We start from the raw sequence: 19185 nt of genomic DNA, 5'->3' as shown, positions 1-19185 counted from the left end.
CAGGGCTAACCGGACCTTGTCGTGCATCCACAGGTGTATCTCAAGCAGGGCCAAGGAGGTGATCCTCCCCCTCTATGCAACACTGGTCAGGCCACAGATGGAGTACTGTGTCCAGTTCTGTGCGCCCCATTCAGGAGGGATGTGGACAACATAGAGAGGGTCCAGAGGAGGGCCACCCACATGATCCGAAGATAACAGGGCAGACTGTACAATGAGAGACTGCAGGACCTGAACCTATTCAGCCTTCACAAGAGAAGGATGAGGGGGGACCTGGTGACCATCTATAAATTTACTAGGGGGGACAAGAAGGGTTTGGGAGAGACTTTGTTTCCCCTAGTGCCCCCTGGTATAACAAGGCATACCAGGCCACAAGTTGTTGGAGAGTAGGTTCAGATTAGACATCTGTAAGAACTACTTCACAGTTAGGGCGGCTTGGATCTGGAATCAACTTCCAAGGGAAGTGGTGCTGGCTTCTACCCTAGGGGTCTTTTAAGAGGAGGTTTGATGCCTACCTAGCTGGGATCATTTGAGCCCAGTTTTTTCTCCTGCCCAGGCAGGGGGTCTGACCTGAAGATCTACAAGGTCCCTTCTGACCCTACTATGATTCTATGATAATATCTTATTCTTGAAAAGGTGATTGTCACTTTATGCTCACCAAGAACATTAGTGGATGAAAAGTTAATTGTGGAATTTTCTGTTCTCATTTCAACACTTTCACTTACCATAGGCCTTAGAAATCCATAGGCCACAAGCTCTACACCCTTGGCTGGATTTTGACTGTTATGAATAGAAATTATGGCTGTAGACTGGGAGGCAGTTTACAGTCTATTGTGGAAAGATTAGACCTACTAGGGCTCCATGAAGAGATCATATCTACTGCATTTTATGAAAAATACTAATATTCAGATCCCTTCCTACTGCCTACTTTTTCTGCAGTGGGCCAGATATTTCACATGATATTTACAATGTCCACCATGTCTCCAAGAAAAGGGATCTCAACAAATTCTACTGCAGTCTTTCCACTGATTTTAATGGAATGTGAATGGAATCCCAAATATGTAGATCCAAACTCTCCAAATAGGTCCAGTGATAAAATCTTATTTCATAGATTTCATAGACATTATGGCTGAAAGGGACCTTGGAAGATCATCAAGTCCAGCCCTCTGCCCAAAGAGCAGGAAGTCAGCTGGGGTCATAGGATCCCAGCAAGATGAGCATCCAATTTGCTCTTGAAGGTGTTCAGTGTAGGTGCTTGAACCACCTCTGATGGCAGGCTGTTCCAGACCTTGGCGGCTCAGACAGTGAAGAAATTCTTTCTTATGTCCAGCCTGAAATGGTCTTGCAGTAGTTTATAACCTTTCGACCTTGTCATCCCCTGGGGTGCTCTGGTGAACAAAAGTTCCCCCAGGTACTGGTGATCACCCCTGATAAACTTATAGGTGGCCATCAGATCACCCCTGAGCCTGTGCTTTTCCAGGCTAAAGAGCCCTATGGCTCTAAGCCTGTCATCGTAAGGTCTGTTTTCCTGACCTCTGATCATGCACGTGGCTCTTCTCTGGACTCTCTCAAGCTTCTCCACATCCTTGTTAGAATTGTGGAGCCCAAACCTGGATGCAGTACTCCAGCTGCAGCCTCACCAAGGCGGAGTACAAGGGGAGAATGGCATCCTGGGATTTGCTTGAGAAGCATCTATGGATGCAAGCCAGAATTTTCATCACTTTACTAGCTGCAGCATCACATTGCAGGCTCATGTTCATCTTGTGGTCAATGATGACCCCCAAGTCTCTTTCTTCTGTAGTGCTAGCCAGTGTTCCACTGCTGAGCCTTTAAGGATACTGCAGGTTTTTCCTCCCAACGTGGAGAACCTTGCATTTTTCAGTGTTAAAAATCATCAGGTTCTCATTCACCCATTTGCTGAGCCTGCCCGGGTCAGCCTGGATTGCCCTCCTGTCTTCAGGTGTGGATGCTTTGCCCTAAAGCGTGGTGTCATCAAAGAACTTGGCCAGTCCACTTCTGACTCCAATGTCTACATCATTAATAAAGATGTTGAACAATATGGGTCCAAGGACAGAGCCTTGGGGGACCCCAGTGGTCACAGGGCACCATGACGATTGACTTCCATCAATTACCACCCTCTGGATCCGACCATGGAGCCAATTCTCCAGCCAGTGGTTTGTGGTGGACCCAAGACCACATTAGCCAATTTTGCCAAGAGGTGTGTGCCAAGAGGTGTGTGAAGCCCCACCCAGAGCCAAAACCTGAACTGGGGAAAAGAAAGAAAAAAATAAGAACTCACCTGTTCCAGGGGTCCGAAGGAGCGAGGAAGCCCAGAGTGGGGAACAGCCTGCACTGTTTGTAAACAGTGCCTACATACAGCTGGGGCCGGGTGCCGTCATGAGGAGATGTCACCCAGCAGAGATTAAAGGACACTGTGAAAGCACGGGAAGGCTGTGAATGGCTGGAGAACCAGCGGGGACCCACCGGCCAGGAGGGGATCAGCTGCAGCGGACGGCAGGCGGCTGAGGAGGCGGAAGCAGCACCAGCACTGGTGACTGTAGTCATGGCAGGAGCAGCAATGGCAGCCACAACTGTGGCAGCTGTGGATCTGGCATCAGCACCTGCAGCCACGGCAGGAGCAACAACAGCAGCTGTGACTCCAGCAGCCACGGATCTGGCACCGGCACCAGCAGCCACAGCAGAAGCGGTGACTGCAGCAGCACCTGTAACAGCTGCGGAGGCAGCAGGGAGCCCCTGACCTGGAGCAGCCCGATGAGGACCAAGGTCACCGGCAGAGAAGCCAGCAGAGACATTAGCATCCAGGGCAGTGAGAGCGGCAGGAGATCCCTGAGCTGAGGATTGGTGGGGGTGAGAGACGCTGGCAAGGAAGCCTGCAGGAAAGCCGGCAGTTGTGGTCACGGCGGCAGAAGCAGTGGGGAGCCCCAACCCGGAGAAACCTGGAGAGGCGAAGAGAAAGATTACAGCCGGGGCAAAGGCATGGGTGCTCCAGATGGAGGGTGTCGAGGGAACTCAGGTGTACAGAGTGCAGAGGGCACTTTATTTACTCTGGGGGTCCTTCTTTCTTTTTCTCTTGTTCTTTTGTTCGCTCCTCTTCCTTTGGTTGCACCTCACTAGGAGTCACGATGGAGGATTTTATTTAGGGTCACGACAGGTGTTCTAGGGAAGTCGGGTGAAGTTCTCAGCATCTGGATTTCGAGTCTCCGCTGTTGTGAGGCAACGTAGAGGTTTGAGAAAACATCGGAGGGGCAGAGACCAGGAACTAGACCTGGAGGCCTATCTCGCAGAGGTGGTGCATGGCCGGGGTGTAGAGGAGGTCGGAGCCCTGTGAGCACATGCATGACAACCCTGGAGGCACCAACAAAGGGGACCCCCTCCACTGAAGGGTCATTCAAAGTTGTGGCAGGCGAGTTAGGGGATCTTCTGGAAGATGACCAAGACATCCTCTGGGGTCTGTATGCAGAGCCCAGGCATACAAGATCTATTGCCTGGGCGAAGGCGGTGTGGGAACAGACAATAGAATGGAGATGGGTACAGACTGGTGCATTGGCCGGGAACATGGAGAATCCTGATTTGGCGGCCTATGCCAATATGCAGCCAGCGGCGACAGCCCCGAGGATATTCTCAGGCAGAACTTACAGGTACTCACCCAGATCCTTGACTCACAATAACAGATGATGGACCGCCACCAGGACTGGCTTAGGCACAGCCTGGTGTCCTTTAAAATGCCCAAGATGACCAAGGTAAACAACATGGAGGCCTATATTGAGGCCTTCAAATGCCACAGAGGGTATTGGGCCAGCCAACTGAGAGCGCTGGTGGTAGGCAAGGCTCAGGCTGCCTACCGGGCCCACTCGAGGGGCAACACAAGAGAATATGAATGGGTGAAGGAGGCCATTCTCGACAGACTCAAGATCAACCCAGAACATTACCATTGGCTGTTCCGCACCAAAAAGGGGCCTGATGAGAGGCGGCCAAGGGTGTTATTACAACTACTAGAGGATCTCCTGGACAAATGGGTGAGCCCAGCAGGGCATGATAGAGAGGCCTTGGCAGATCAAATCCTTCTCGAGCAGTTACAGAATGACCTGCAGGAGCGGACGCAGCGCTGGGTGTGCCAGCACTCCCCACATACCTGTGAGGAAGCCCTGCAGCTGGCAGAGGCTTTTGCTGCCTCGGTGGTTAGCTACCCCTGGGAGAGGAGGGTCCTGGGGCCTCTTGCAGTAATACCAAAGGAACCTGAACATAGGTGCCTGCCCAACCGAGGAGCAATGAGAGACACCGTGTGCTTTTGGTGTGGGTGGAATGGCCACTTTTCCAGGGAGTGCCCTAGCCAGCCCACAGAGCGTTGGCTCCTTGTGGACAAGCCGAAGTTACAGACAGAGAGGTGGAGGGACCCCAAGTTGAGTGAGCCAATGGACTGTACTTATGCAGTTGGAGAGGAGGACACGATTTGGAGCCGCCTGATCGTCAAACCCCATACAAGCCACTCTGGACTCGGGTTGCACCCAGTCACTGGTTAGGGCCAACCTGGTGCAGTTATGGGGAGGATGGGCAGCCACCCTGGTGAAAGTGGCCTGCCTCCACAGGGAGGCTAGATGCATTGAGTGGCAATGGGTACACCTGCATGTGACGCAATACCAAGGGGAACTTTTGGTAGGGATAGTGCCCTGGCTGGCGTGCGAAATGCTGCTGGGCTGAGACTGGGTCCCTCTGTACAATGTCCTGGATAGAATACGGGATGCAGAAGTGGCATGCAGGGAGATCCAGAACCGCACGGGGTGGTTAGGTGAAGTGGAGGAGAACAGGGAATCAACGGACAAGACAGAAGACCTAGTCCTCGACGATTTTGCCAGCAACCTGCAGTTCAGAGAGGCCCAAGAAGATCTGGGAGTCAGCATACTTCAGGAGCAGGGCCACAATGCTGGGGATGTCCCAAGCCCACTGCCTGATGGCGCCCCACACTTTGAGGTAAGGAATCAACTCCTCTACCACGTACAGGGGAGCAGATGGGACTGAGGTGGCACAGCTTATGGTACCCGCCCAGTTCTGCCAAATCATCTGGTGGTTGGCCCATACTAGCCCCGCAAGAGGGCATCTAGGGTGGGACAAAACCCTCACGAAGGTGGCTAGGTGGTTTTTTTGGCCTGGGATGGGAGAGGAAGTGGCACGGCAGTGTGCAGCATGCCCTGAGTGTTAGAGAACGAGGACTGAACATCCTGCACGGGCCCCACTCCAACCCATGCCCGTCATAGATGTCCCTTTCTCACGGGTAGCCCTAGACATCGTGCGACCACTTCCCCGCAGTAGCACTGGTCACCAATATATATTGGCCCTTGTGGATTACACCACCCAGAGGCCATTCTGCTGCGAGCTTTGACTGCCCCACACAGTGCCAAATAACTGACAAAGTGGCTAGCCAGGATAGGGATACCACAGGAAATACTGACAGACCAAGGGCGGAACTTTATGTCGGGGGTCCTGAGGGTAGTGTCTTGGACGCTTCAAATAAAGCATTTCTGCACTTCAGTCTACCACCCCCAGACCAGCGGCCTGATGGAATGTCTCAATGGGACCATAAATAGGATACTATGGCGCTGCATACAAGGAGACCCCTGGAAGTGGGACCTCCTCCTTCCATTGGTACTCTTCACCCTTTGGGATACCCCTCAAGATTCCACAAAATATTCCCCATTTAAGCTGGTATTAGGAAATTACCCCAGGAGCCTCCTACAGGTCCTAAGGGAGGAATGGGAGCGGGATGCGGGGCATGCCCGGGAGCCAGCCACGTACCAGCAGGAGTTCCAACAGTGGGTAAGGATGGCCCGTGACCTAGCGAGCAAAAATATGTGTGAAGCCCAGGTCTGCCAGAAAGAGAAATATGATAGTCGCGACAAAGAAAGGGCATTTAAGTCAGGGCAAAAGGTGCTGGTGCTTCTCCCCGCCTCTATGAGCAAGCTCCTGATGCAGTGGCAGGGGCCATTTGAAATAATCCAGCAAGTTGGGCCAGTGAACTATTAGGTGCACCCGGGCACCTTCAAGAAAAGTAAATTTACTATGTAAATCTCCTCCGAGTGGCGAGAGCCTGAGGGATGGGTCGCCTTTACTGATGCCAATAATGAAGATCTCGGACCCTGGGGGGTAAATAGGGGAGCCTACCCCTCTGAAGTCAGGACCCTAGTTAGGGTAGGGGAGGAGCTGTCCCCTTATCAAAGGCAGGAGGCACTAGCCCTGGTAGAAGAGTTCCAAGAGGTGTTTCAGGAAGAACCTGGATGGGTCTGGGATGCCTTCCACACTATAAAAATGCCGCCTGGGGCAATAGTGAGGGAAAGGTGGTGGCCTATTCCCCACCATCTTTCAGATGCCATCTGCAGGGAAATCGACGAGATGCTCGAACAAGGGGTCATATGCCCTTCAAGGAGCCCCTGGAGGAGCCCCCTGGTCCCGGTGCACAAACCAGATGGGCAGGAGCCTGAATCCACAGCAGGCAGTCCATGCCTGTCCCCACCCTGCACACAAATCTGTGGGCACAGGTCCCCCCTGCACCCTTGGGAGTTTGAACAGCAGGAGGGGAGCCAGGCTCTACTGTACTGAAGCAGCCACAGACTCTTGCTGGGGGCAGGTGGCTGCAGACCTAGGTTCCTGGCCCTGTAGCCCTGGTGGCTGAGAGGCAGGAGGGTGTGGGTGGGGAATGAGGGGCATGACCAGGGCTGTGGAGGGCTGTGGGTGGGGGTCAAGTGGCACAAGCAGGGCTGTGGGGGTGGAATTTAAGGCTTTCAATTTAATCATGGATTTGGGGGGTTTTATCAAGGAGTTTGCAATTTTTTTATCAGGGAAATCAGGATCCCTGGAGATCAATGTAGCATGGCTATAGAATAAAATCCAAGGTTTCCAAATCACTTTCACTCATTTGTATGATACATCTGGCATGTTACAAGACATTTTTATGCAATGTGACTGTCTTTCCAGCTTCAAAATTAGCTTAATATCTTAGTTCCTCATTTGCATCTGTTATATATTTAATTATTTTTATTTGCATTCAGCAAGCATTCTCAGACTGTGAAGTTAGCTTCCCCAGTGAGGCTCTGATCTCTTCCAGAGGAAGCTCAAACAAGCCTAGTAAAAACACCAAAAACTACACATTTTGTTTCTCTTTTTTCCCCTACTTAGGAGTCGGTAAAAACAAGAATTATTTAATCTATGCTGAATATAATAGGCAGTTCTGTTTTTGCTGAATTCTAAACAGAATCAAGCCAGCAAAGCAAGAAATAACAGCAGGCTGCTATATCCAGATGTTCTAAAAGTATCATTTAAATGCACCTTTTCCAAAGTATTAAAAGAAATAACTCCATATAGTCACATATATTTATCTTAGCAGTAGAAAGAGATAATAGAAAGATAGTTTTCACTTGTAAGTAATTGTTTGTGAGAAAAACTTGATGCAGATCTACAGTGGGACTTCAGGCATACAGCTTCTGGAATGAAGTTGACACCACCAATTTGGACATAGCCAGCATAATGGCTGGAGAAAAAGAGGGAAATGCTTAAGCTCCTGAATAAAAAACACCAAAAGATGGTGTGGCTGAAACCCCATTTCTCTCCAGAAATTAAATACCAGATACCTATGTTTATATACTTGGTATTTGTCATTGGATAAAATATCAGTAATAAAAGCAGTCTGTAACTGAGAACTTTCCCCCAGTTGAATGCTTTCATTACTAGATGACAGCACCATGTTCTTCCCTGTTCTTTCTCCCTCTGACCCCAAATTGTTTTCCCCCCTGTGCTTATAAAAGTGATGGAAAAGGCTCCCCACTCTGGACTTGTTTGGTTTGTATTGTTTCCTCCTCAAAGTCACTTCTACATGGGATGTTGACTAATTAGCTGCATAGTTTTGGCATCTACATGTGTACTCCTATTAGGCTGGAGTAAATTAATTAGCTCTACAGCAGGCTCCGGAGTAAAAAACTCTATGCAGCAGCTCATGTATAGGGCTGGCTGGGGCATGAGGGTGCCTCACTGTAGGGACTTCCTACCGGCTAGCCCTGCACTGAAGCTCTTTCATGCCCCAGGCAGTCCCCCAGTTGAGTTCCTGGCTCAACCTTCCACAGCAGGTTGAGCCAAGAAGAACAGCCTTGGGCTGCCAGGATGAGCCCCAGGGCCCTTGCCAGCTGAGGCTGCTGCAATCCAGCTCCACATGCTGCACACGAATAAAATGCAGAGCTTATTACTCTGGAGTTAATTGCTCCTGGGTGCATGTTTAAACAGCTTCATAGTTTATTCATGCACAGTAATAGCACTTGTAGATGTGCCCAAACACTAGAACACCCTGGATTTGCAAAAACTCTGTAATTTTCAAACATTTTAATAGTTAACATTATTAAATGCTCCTCAAAGCCCTCACTATTCTTAGTCACTTCATGGTGAATGAAAACCAAACAGGAAATCCGGTTGTGTGCATGCAAGATAAAATCCAACTTCCACAACAATCTACAGAACAAATCACAATCTTGGGGGTGAAGATGATGGGGACATGGGAACTTACTGAGTCATGCCTACATGAAGATTCCAGTCAGAACAAATGTCCCTTTTCTTCTTTTGTATACAGTTTTAAAAACCCAACCAACCAATCTCTCTCCCTCCCCCTGCAAAAAAAAAGAGTGAATTTAAGGTGTACACATCCTCTGATAATACAATACAATAGAGCAATTTTTGTTTCATTACAATGCCTCTCACCAAGTGTTAAACAAGTTCTTTTTAGTTTTTGATACCTGCATAGAATGTTATTCATTATAACTTTTACCATGTTGGGTTGCTTTACATATGCTGTTATATCAGCATACTAACTCAAACTTAATAAACCATCTGAAAAATTCTATACCTAAACCTGAAACTTCTAAAGCTGTAGCAGGTATTGTACAGTATCATTACATCTTGGATTTTGAGAATAATACTTATCTTAATTTGAGATTAAGTGAAAAAAAATCTTTTTGAGATCTTGAGTTAAGCATGTGTCACATTTTTGAGGGAAAAAAATAATTCAAATTCTAATGTAGTAACATTTGCCTTTCTGAGACTATTTTCCTTATACTGTTTATACACATGCATTTAAAAAAATGAGAGTCATACAAAATCTACCACATTATCAAAAAAAATTCCACATAATTTAAGATGAATAAATTTTGCTGACATTTTCCTGAAAAAATCAATACTAGTTATAGGCCATCTTGGAAAATCTCAGCTAGTGAGAATTTTTTGAAAATGTTCTAAGTAATCATAGTAGAATTTAATTTTTTCATTTAATTCTTAATTATAGTATCTACTGAACCTATTGTAATAAAACAAAAAACACTGCTAATATAATTTTCTGGTACCTTTCAGTACTTCTTAATTATATTTTAACTATTTCAGTATTATTAAACTCTTAAAAATAAAACCACTTGCTGATATATTTGAAGTATTTCTAGACTGACATCTCAAAAGTGAGCGCTGCATATCCCAGAGATAACTAACTCCAGTTTTAGTAGTAGTCTAGCCACAACAGCACAGACAGGTGCTGGCTAATTTACTCAAGTTTTCAGCTGTGTTACCATATTGAGCTTTTTGTCTAAACTACTACTGGTGCCTAGATTAGCTAGCCACTTATAGCTATCTGGTATCTTACAAAACATGTATCAATATACCCTAAGACAAGTTATATTACATACTCTGTGATAGTTACTGTTGAATATACCTTAGTATTATTAATCTATGAAAATACATTGGGCATAAACATAACTTGGTGCATTACACTTCATACAGTAATTAAAATCATTGTTTGCTGCAGGTCATTAAGAAACTAGTAAACAGTCTACTTAACAATGATGCTAATGTAAATTTTCCATGACAGCAGTCACTGGTATCCTGCTGACAAATGATAATGTCATTGCAACATGTCCTTAGAGTACAATAATTACTGCTATATTCATGAGTATATGTGGCTGGAAGTTTACCTGATTTGAATATGAAAAGCTCCTGGTAAAGTTCACACATGCTTTGTGTGTTAGGCACACATGGTACATGAATGTTAATGTAAAACTCCTGAAGAAATAACTTGGTTTTTACTCACCTGGGCATTATACTGTGTATTTTTCCCACAACACAAGATCCTTCCTTGAGGGCTACACCAGACCTCTGCTATTAAAGTATTGCTTTAGGTCTTTATCTTACAAAAATGCAAGAAAACAGAAGTGTTTAAGGGAGCAAAGTGCACTACCTGCAAAGAACTGCAGTCATCTTTAATGATGCTTCATAAGAACTTACTTGTGCAATACAGCCCTTTGTTTAAAAAAGGAATGCTAGTTAATCTGAGTATTTGTGAGGATGCATGTTTTGATTTAAAGCATGATTGCATTTTAAGCTGTCTCTCAGACCTTTTAAATTAGCTGAAAGGAGCACATCTGGCTTTCAGTAGTTTTTAGATGTGATTGACTATCATTAGACATGATTATTTAACACATTTAGATAACTTAGATGTATTCAAGTCAAGTCAGGAAGGCTGCATGAAATTTCCTCTAGAGTACTTAACAAAGAACCCCAAAGCACTGGCAATGATTTTTGAGGAAGAACAGAGGATTAGGGAGATCCTGGAAAATTCCAAAATGATTGTCGTTAAAGGGAAGTTCCTGGAAATGATGGATCGCTTTAAGTTTAACTTTGATTCTCAGATTGAGCAAAATATTAAAGGATTGGTTAAAAATTGCCTAGAATGAAAACAGCCAATACTAATAGCTCAGGAACAAATTGTCGAACCAATCCAATTTTATCCTTTGATAGGAGAGCTGACCTAGTGGATCAGATAATAGCAGTCAAAGGGCACATCTACACATGCACTTTAATGTGCATTACTCTATTTTAATACACATTAAAGCATCACAAAAACCCATGAGCTTCTATACATGTGCAGTGAGGCTGCTCTGACACTGTAATTACAGCATGTCAGAGCAGACTCAAACTAGTCTGCTGGAATGTAGTAAATTACTTTAACTAAAGCTTTAACTAAAGCTTGTTTGAGTTTTTGTTAAAGTGCCCCCATGTCCATTTTTCAGCATAGGGATGCTGATATGTGAGATACTCTAGTCGCTTTAATTAAAGCAGCTCTCAGAACTGCTCTAATTAAAGTGCCCCCCTACCCCCCTACTTCTGGACCACATGTACAAACTCCCCATGTGCTTTCGCTAATGCATGTTAAAATAGGATAATGCACCCTTTTTCTAGTACCTCACAATGATGGTACTAAATTTAATGTACATTACCAAAAATGCATTAATCAACATGTAGATGCACCCATTTATCTGACCTATCCTGATTCTTTTAAGACTTCTGACAATGTGTTCTTAACCAAAATAGTGAAATAGATTAAATCAACATAAAATTTGTGCACAACTCATTGAAAATATTCTCTTCATTGGTTGCTATTAATAAATCATTATCAAAATGGGTTGGCATTTCAAGTGGGCTCCTGTCTAGGGCCAACTGTACCAGGCTGGTTTTTGTTGTTGTTTTTATTAGTGATGTGTCACTGATTCAGTTGGACAACTTCTAGATTATGTTCATACTAAATATGGATACACAATCTAGTCTATCCAAGGGAAGTTCCCAGGGGTAACAAGAAAACATTTAGCAGAAGAAGAGGCAGCTTGATTGGTGGAAGATCAAGGCCTTTCAAAGGGAATAGTGTTGTTATTATCTGAAGGATGAAGAAAGACATTCAGGAATAAAGTGAATTACACTGTACCACAAAGTTAATATCACTGTTCAGTCCTTGGTTCTTGGTATCCAACTAAATTACGATTTTTTGTTCCCACGCTGAATATTGGAGGTGTTTTATAAATTTCCCTCGAGCATAAGGATAGTGAGGAAATGGTTGAGCTCCGTCTGGTGTTTGTTTGTCCCTCATACTTTTTCTGTGATGATTCATTTTGGTGTATACTTTCTCTCTAGTTTCATCCACCTACTTACCAAGGGGCATTTGGTGCACTGGATCACATATATCACATTTTGGAAAAGGCATGTAGAAGATGCATGGATTCTGATGGGTTCATTGTTGGGTTTTTTTTTATTGTTGTAGCAGTGTAGATGTGTTAACAGGTGTTATTAAGGCAAGACTGCATCCTATTTGATAGTTGTTGCAGAGTGGAGAGCTTGCTCTTGATAATGAGTTGGGCAAAGTGAGGGGTTGTTTGAAAGCCAGGAGTGGAAATTCTGGGAATCTAGAAAGTTGATATTAATATAGGAATATTCCAGAGACAATCTGAGTTGTATTCTACATTGACATCAACTTTCTCTATCCCAGTTGGTCTAATAACAAATATCATCCAAAAATTCCTTGCCTCTCTACTAAAGTTGTCAAAATTCTACTGTAAATAATGTACCCCCTGATGATAGGAGACAGATACTGGTAGAATGATGATTTCAAATTTTGATTCTATCATGCAAAATAGGTATGGACTATGGGTTGTGGGAGCACAAGACTAGATAAGAGAATTTAGATGTGTGTTCCTGACAATAAGCTGTACATAAACTACATTTCAATGAGCTACTCAGTGTATTGTTAAGTACTGTTGATCCTTGGAATATGATTCTGTAAAAACAGAACTTTGAAGTTTCATGGTGGTTGTGCTCCAATGAATTTTCTTGAAAATCTAATTTATTTTAAAATTAAGAATTTTTTTTTTTCTAACTGTCATCCTAGCAAACTCTCATCAGCATCAAGAATACAGACTATCTGGAACACAACAAGAAGACAACAGTGAGCACCAAAGTGAGACTTCAACATGCAAAAAAAGGAGGTACTGAAAGCAACCAGATGCTGTGTAAATCAGTACTGGACTAAACTCTGTGAAAAGACAGAGACAGCCTCAGACACAGGAAGCCTAAAAGTCATGTACAATGGCCTGAAGGAAGCTCTAGGCCCTACTGTCCACAAGGTTGCACCTCTTAAATTGCACAGTGGTGAAACCATTATGGATAGAGGCAAGCAGCTGTCTCATTGGGTTCAACAGTACTCAGAGCTATACTCACAAGAAAGAAACATCACCAACGAATCACTGGACAAATGCCAACTCTACAGGTCATGCCAGAATTAGACATGGAGCCCACTGTAAAACAGCTAAGCAAAGCCACTGATTCATTATCAATTGGCAAGGCTCCTGGAAAAGATGGCATCCCAGAAGAAATTCTCAAGTGCGGGAAAGAAAAGCCTACTACTATATCTTCATCAGCTTCTAGTCAAATGCTGGAAAGAGGGTGAGGTACCTTAAGACATGTGTGAGGCACACATCATCACTTAGTATAAAAATAAAGGAGATAAGGGTGACTGCAACAACTATAGAGGTGTCTCACTACTAAGTATAGCAGGAAAAGCTTTTTCAAGGGTCATCGTGGTATGCCTACAACAGCTGGTGAGTCATGTCTACCCTGAATCTCAGTTAGGGTTCAGGGCCAGAAGATCAACCATAGACATGGATACCATTATTTTCCCAGTGTCAACTTGAAGAAAAATTCAGAGAGCAAAGTCAACCATTGTGGATCTAATCAAAGCATTTGACACCATCAGCAGAGCAGGCCTATTTGCAGTTCTAGAAAACATGTGATGCCCAGCAATCCTGTTAAGTCTTATATGTTCCTTCCATGACAACAGGAAAGCAACTGTGGAGTTTTGGTCCACTTTGGGCAGCTTCAAGATGAAAATTAGAGTGAAGCAAGGATGCATTCTTGACCCTACACTCTTTGGAATCTTTTTCTTCTTCTTAATGCTAGGTCCAGGTTTTCATAATTAGATGTGGTCTGAAATGGAAAGTATTTTCCAGGAAAAAAAAAAAACATTGCAGAAATTTCCAAATGTTTTGCTGAGAAATTAAATGATCTCCCTACCACCTCTCCCTCTCTTCCCATTTCTTTCTTCTACTGGAAAACTGGGAAAACTCTAAATTACGTTTGACAAATGGATTATATTTCAAAATGAGCATTTTTTCATTCAAAATTAAGTTAATTGATAAATTTCAGCTAGTTCTAGTCTCAGTCTCCTCCTATTAAGGTTGTCCCTTCTGACCATCACTGAGCATACTGAGTTCAGTTTCAGTGCAGTTCTTAACAGGGCTTTTGACAGAATTCAGGGATATTTCTTTGTGCCTGGTGAACAAACACTTTTCTCCTTCTATGACCAGGTTTTCAGGAGGGAGAAGTAAGGTCTTATCTTCCCTAGTAGTATTAAAATCCCTCATATAGTCCAGCTGTCGATAACAGTGTGTACAACATTTTATTTAACTCTACAAATAACATTTTAATATGCAAAAGGCTGACAATAACCGGTGTCTTATTCATACTAGGACTCCCAGTGTTGCTATCAGTGATAAATATGAATCAATATTAGCAAAATCAGGTATTTTTCTACATTTCCCTCAAGTAAACCAAGCCATAGGGAGCTTTCTTTACAATAAGCTAGCAAGCTTTTCTTTTTTTCTCCAATCATCCACTTAAATGATCAAGGAAATTGTCCCATTGCTTCAGATATGGCAACAACAGTCCATGCTTTTGTGACATCTCAAGTTGGGAATTGCATTGTACTGGAGCAGGAAATAAATCCACAAGCAAAAGAACTCCAGCTGGTATATTCAAAGCTGCAGCCCACCTGCGTATATACATAGACTACATCGCTCCAGTGCTCACATTGTAGTATTTGAAAAATACTGGAGATCATATAATTTTAAGGTTATGTGGCTTGATTCTGTTCACTCGGCAGTTTTTTACTGATGTGATACTGTTGCCACAAATGGAAATATTCCTGTTTATTCCAGAGTAAATTAGAGAAGGATGAGGACTTCCATTTAAACAACCTCGGCAGCTGTTGCTTCCTTAATCATTAAGTCCTCCCAAACTATCTGAACTCCTCAGGGAGACAAAAAATCACTGAGTGGACACATTCTTTGCCTAAGAAATGGGAGCTGAAAATCTGATGATATCTGGGGCAAAAAATATTTCATATATGCATTTGCCTCTGAACAAAAAAAAAACCTTATGCAAAACACTCTTAAATAATTATGTGGTCTGCCTGCTTTTGCATTGAGGGAAGAGAACAAATCAATAAGAACAGAAGTGCAAACACAATAAAGCAATTCTCCTGAAAATTCATTCCATTCTGGAAAGAAAGGAAGAAGATGCCTCTGATCTATTAGCAACCACATCAAAGTAGCTGATATCACACTGCAGGCTGCTAAGATATACTAGAAGTATGAATTTAGTCTCCTGGTCTGACACAACATTGCTTTACCTAGTCCACCATCAATATCTTCGGAAGCCTTCCATGCACCGAAACACTTGACTGCTCTCGTATTGATAACTAAACACTAAGCTTCCACAATGCATGGGGCAATTGCTGGGAGAGGAGAGAAGAGGAGGGAGATAGTTCACTGTTAATGTACTAGTGCATCAATGATCTCCAAAATCTTGCTCCCTTAGTGTGGGCAGAAGCAGTTATGTGGGGGCTTATGTGTCAGTGGATTCCTTGGTGTTCAGGCAGTTCCTTCTAGCCAGAATCACCCCTTTCTATCCTAGGCTACTAGCAGGGCTCCTTTTCTTCCTGGGTTTCAATCAAAACCCTCTTCTACATAATAAAGCTTCACACCTCTAGTCACTGCTGTCAGACTAGTTCTTCTCTGTCTAGTCTTAGTATTCATTTACTAGGTAACCCTCAGGAGCCTACCACTCAGCTGCTTATCCTCTGAGCACAGGGTAATGGGGGATGTGGAGAGGATAGGCATTTGAAAAGGGACACTGGAGGAAGAGTGTTGTGGTTGCTGTTACAGACAAGGGTACCCAGCATAGTATTATCAAGGTATCATACTTTGAGAGATTCCCTGTAGCTGATCCATGGTTGCACAGTCCTTCTAATGATGCTGCTAAATCAGGGGTGGGGAATATACGGCCTGCCAAGGGATTCTGTCTGGCCTGCGATGGGCCCCTCAGCCCTGCCTGGCCCAGAATCAGGGGGAAGTCAAGGTCATGGTGTGTGCAGCTGGTCTTGCTGCCCCTGGGCATCCAACGGGGCTGGGGCAGTGCAGCAGGCAGAGTTGCTTTCCAGCAGTCCCTGCAGCAGTGGCTCCTTCCAGCTGCTGCTGCTAGTCCGTGCTGCCATTGCTGGACCCAGCCCTGCTGTCCAAACACCCTGGCCCATTGACCTGACCAGGGGCACTGGGCAGGGTGAGCAGGTGAGGTCTCCATGTAAATCAACATGGAACCTGTGCAGGCAGAGCATGCTCGGCCAAGTGGATGGAATGCGGCCCTGCGTGAGTAGGGAGCAGCATCCAGGAGTGGGACAGGCAGATGGGGCTGGGGGCAGGGTTGGGATCAGGATTGCAGGGCAGTGACAGCATGGGCCCAGGACCCAGGGAAGAGGCATGATCCACTGCCTGCATATCCCTGCAACGGGTACCAGTTCCACAGGTATGGGCACAGAAGGAGCTCCATGCTGTCACCCCCCCACATGATCCCTATCCCTGGCCGTGCTTGCCTGTCCCACTCCTGGATACTGCTCCCCAAAGGCCCGCAGCCCCATCCCATCCTTCTGGCCAAGAGTGCCCTCCCCATGTGAGTTCTGGGACAGACTCCATGGTGATCCCAGGATTGCCAGACGGTGACAATGTAGGGGAGGACCCCAGGGCAGAGCCACTTAGAATCATAGAACATTAGGGTTGGAAGGGACCTCAAGAGGTCATCTAATCCACCCTCCAGCTCAAAGCAGGACCATCCCCAAGTAGATCATCCCAGCTAAGGCCTTGTCTAGATGGGTCTTAAAAACTACAACCTCTCTAGGTAGCTTGTTCCAGTACTTTACTATCCTCCTAGTGAGAAATTTCTTCCTAATATCTAACCTAAACTTCCCTTGCTGCAACTTGAGACTGTTGCTTCTTGTTTTGTCATTTGCCACCACTGAGTAGAGTCTAGCTCCATCCTGTTTTGAACCCCACTTCAGGTAGTTGAAGGCTGCCATTGAATCCCCTCTCAGTCTTCTGTTCCCTAGACTAAATAAGACCAATCCCCTCAGTCGTTCCTCATAACTCATGTCTCCCAGCCCCCTCACCATTTTTGTTGTCCTCTGCTGGGCCCTCTCCAATTTGTAGACATCCTTTCTGTAGTGGAGGCCCAAAACTGGACACAGTACTCCAGACGTGGCCTCACCAGCACTGAATAGAAGGGGATAATCACTTCCCTTGACCTACTGGCCATACTCCTACCAGTGCAGCCCAGGATGCTGTCAGCCTTCTTGTTAACAAGGGGAACACTTAAAGAGTGTTGGTGAGCTGCTGTGGCCTGGTGGAGGGCGTGTACTGACCCAGCCCACAACAAGTCACGGAAACTCTGGCCAAAATAATTGCCGACCCCTGTGCTAGATGGACTTCTTATAAATCTCAGGCTGTCTGCATAGTTGAAATCTCATTCACCCTTTAAAATCACAACCTTTCTTTACCTTTCTTATACCCCAAGTCCATCCACATACCGTTCCTGTTTGATTCCATTGGTGAGCAATGGGTTAGCACTTTAGGGTGAAGCAAGGACAGACCTACTGAAGGCTGTAACATCTTTAACTCGGTGTATAACCATGATGCACTACTGTAAGCCCAAAAAGAATTATAAAAAATGAGTTGTAAAAGCATAGGGGGTCCAATATTGAGGTGGGAGGGGTGTATCCATAAGCAATATTGAGGTGGGAGGGGTGTATCCATAAGCAATATTGAGGTGGGAGGGGTGCATCCATAAGACATGAACTGTGAAAAAGAGCTCCTTGTGCATGTGCCACATAGGTGAATGGGGTATGGCTGCATCCCTCATCACAATCCTGAATGCCAGTGAGCTCTCTGAGCACGCGCCATGAGCTCTGAACTCACCAGCTGGTAAGTGCAGGGTCTGGCTAGAGTTCTGGCTTTCACATGGCTTAGTATCCCAGAGGGTGAGCATGGTTGCTGTTCACCCTTCCCCCTCTACTTCCCCCCTCCAGCTCCCCTGACTGAATTTAGCATCAGGAAAAAAAAGGGGGCTGAGAAGTAGTCGCATTCAGCCCATTTTTACACAATTTCAGTGCCCCAAGGGCTGAGTGCTGCCTCGCTGCTCACCCCCTCTTTTCCCTTAATGCTGAATTAAGTGTGGGGGGAAGGAGTAGGAAAGGGAACTCATCCCCTGGGCTCCAGAATGTTGTGACTGAATGTGGGGCCTCTGGCCAGATCCCATGCTGACCAGCTGGTGAGCTCACAGCTCCAGGATCATGCAGAGCTCCCGGCAGGAAGTAGGCTTACGTGCTGGTGAACTCAAAGAGCTCACTTCACATGCGGCACATAGCCCAAGGCGGTGCAATCATGCCAGAGCACCCCCCACCCTAGTTCTGCCTCAGCCTGGAAGAGACCTTAGGAAGGCATCTAGTCCAACTCTCTGCTCAGGGCAAGATCATCCCTGTCTAAACTATCCTAGATAAACAATTGCCTAACCTATTCTTAAAAGCTTCCAAGGATGGAGATTCCAGAACCTCAACACATCAAAGTTACCCTAGTCCAAACAGTAGCGATGTGATATTCTTCTCCATCCACCTGCCAGGTCTTCCAGCTGCTGACCACACACTTATATACCAAGTTCCCATCCTGCAGTCCTGAATGGAACTGATGTTTAATCATAATGAGCATCAGGGTCCTCTTCCTACCTTCCACCTCCACCCCCTTCCTCAGTGCAGGCTTCATAGCCAAAGCCATCTGCCCAGGATGGCCCCCCAGAGCAAGACAGTGTAAGGAAAGGCTGCAGCAAGAGAAGCCTTGACCTTGGTTTTTTACTCTTTCCCCCTCACCTCGCATCCCCTCCCCTCCCAAGCAGGATTTGCTCTGTGGATTTTGTTTTCCTTTTTTGCTGCAGTGACTTAAAAGTCCACCGTTTGCAGCTGCTGCCGTGCCTGAAAGGGAAGGACTGGGCTGCAAAATAAAAGGGCTCTTGTCCTCCTGCCTGTCTGCAAACAAAGTTCTTCGCTGCTACGTGTGTGTGTGTGTGTGTAAGACAGAGAGAGAGGAAGAGGAGAGAGTGTGTGAGTGAGGGAGAGAGAGAGTGTGTATCTATCTGTTTGAGAGAGTGTGTGTGCATGTGTGTGTGTGTGTG

This window comes from Crocodylus porosus, unplaced genomic scaffold (genome assembly GCF_001723895.1).
Source record: "Crocodylus porosus isolate Cpor-Errol unplaced genomic scaffold, CroPor_comp1, whole genome shotgun sequence".
In the NCBI taxonomy this organism is placed as follows: Eukaryota; Metazoa; Chordata; order Crocodylia; family Crocodylidae; genus Crocodylus; species Crocodylus porosus.
Note: the sequence above shows the minus strand (reverse complement) of the source record.